We start from the raw sequence: 2297 nt of genomic DNA, 5'->3' as shown, positions 1-2297 counted from the left end.
GCACATATTCATAGAGTGACACCTACACCTCCTTTTTAAATTGCTATTTTTGCGTCAAAACTTTAAAAATTCATATCTCCTAAACCATTTGAGCTACAGAGCCCAGATTTGGAGTGGGTTCATATTTCATGGATACCTTTAATTTTCGAGAGTAAAAATAAAATCCGAAATAAGACCCGAAATCTTCACTGTTATACTGCAATAAAATGGAGTGCAGAGAATACATGTAAAGTTGGTATAATATATGATTGTCTCGCTATAAATGTCATTGTAATTATTCACCTGGGTGCTAGACACAAATTCCACACTGCCTCAGGAAGCCGACGATTGCCTGTCGACACACAACGCGCATCACTATGACGACATGCGTCCATTGCCACTCAGGAATACACTAGAAAAAACATAAAAGGCATGGAAATGCGCGAGGTGACAAAAACCACCAACAACCATCACTTTTCCCGCTACAAACACGCGAGGTCACATATACCACCAACAACCATGCGATAAACTACCAAATACAACCACCAAGTCGTGTGGGGAGGGAAAAATGCAGCGAATCAGATGGAATTCTGGCCGTGGTGGGATTTGCGATGCACCTGGTGGGATTTGCGAACCACTTGGTGGGAAAAGCGCACATTCTCAATTCGGACGACCTGCACTTTTAAGCGTGCTGTTCGCTTTCTTCCTATTACATTCCACACCCCTCTCTCGCTCTCTCGCCCCGCGCATCGCCCGTTGCCCCGCTCGCGATCTCTTTTTATGGTTGACCGCATAAATCGCTCGTCATCTCAAGTCACGCCGGTCACGCGCCTGCGTTGTGACGAGGAAACGGGTCGATTGACGGGCTATCGCGCCTTATGGCTATCGTCGGCATTCCTCTACTCCCTGGGCAAATGTGCGTATGAGAGGGAGGGAGAGAGAGAGAGCGAGAGATTTGTGGCGTGAGCTGGAAGGAGAGAGCAGATCTGTACAAGGGCGACTCACGTGTCACTCAAATGTCACTCCTTGGTCACCGCACGGGAAACACGGCATCCTGGTTTTTAAGCGGTTTTGGAAAAGCCAAGACGCCCTATGGAAGAAAATGCATGGGAACATCCTGGTTTTTCCAAAACTGTTTAAAAATTGGGACATCGCTATTAACGTGCGGTGTTCGAGCTCTCTCGTTTACCGGAAAAAAGACTTTATTGTGGTGATCACGCCTGACTGCGTGACCCGAGAAATGGGTGGCTCCAGTTCGCTATGAACAAGCAGTCGTTAAAACCCTCGTTGAAGTTGAACCTCTGTTCGAGGACTAAATTCGATATCTGAAATCGGGAATCCGATGCCCACTTAGTCAGTTGTCACGACCAGGACACTAAGTCGGGGATTTGCTCTATTCGTACAAATAAGTGTCCGAGTCTCCCTTTTCTCCGCGCTGTCGCGGGAGCTCTGTCGCGGACCTGAGGGGAGGGAAGCGCCCGGCAGGTAGCCTGGCCCGTGAGCCAGCTGTGCGCGGCGGGCGTGCCGATGCACCGGTTGCCAGGCGCCCTCCTGCTGGAGCCAGGAGGGCAGGGAGGGCTACAAGCTGGAATGGAGCGTGCGCAGATGTATGTACATCTTTTGATCCCAACAGAAGGAGCGTAACTTTTAGAGTCCGTTCCAAAGTTGCATGCGCCATCGGCATCGGTCAGAATACTTTGAGTGCGGTACGCGAGTGGTTTGATTTTCCATACACGCTCAGCGCTCCAGGGGCTCTTGCCAACAAAGGGAAATGTCAATGTGCGAAATACTGTCAACGAGGCGAATAGGGGTGCATCCAACTTCTAACTTTGAAATCGACTTTATTTTGTGCTGCGAATAAGGTCCAAGTGCTGAGCTTATGCCGTTCTAGGCGCGTTCTCTATTAGACGGGCAATTGAAAAGAACCGGAAAGGGAGGGGGCGGGGATACTCTCACATTCCGTTGTGTTGTCAAATTGAAAACACGAAAGAGTGGGCAACGCTACGTATTATTGTCTTTTCTGCGTCACAAGTTTTATTTTCTCACGACTTTACCTTGGCATATTTCGTTCACTGTTAACGCCGTGGTCGTCTAGCTTGCCAAAATTTTGACAGTCCTTTTTGATTGCCGAATTTTGGCTTCGTTTTTAAAGCAGGCTAACTTTTGGCAAGCAAGGAGGCTAAAAATTGTCAGCCCCCAAAAAGACGACCAAAATTTGGCATGCAAGGAGGCCAAAAATTGGCAGCCTCCAAAAGACGTCCAAAATTTGGCAATGAGAAAGGACTGCCAACATTTTGGCAAGCTAGGCGACCACGGCC

Source organism: Frankliniella occidentalis, unplaced genomic scaffold, assembly GCF_000697945.3.
Source record: "Frankliniella occidentalis isolate FOCC.00 unplaced genomic scaffold, Focc_3.1 Scaffold307, whole genome shotgun sequence".
Lineage (NCBI taxonomy): Eukaryota > Metazoa > Arthropoda > Insecta > Thysanoptera > Thripidae > Frankliniella > Frankliniella occidentalis.
This window is presented reverse-complemented; position numbering follows the sequence as displayed.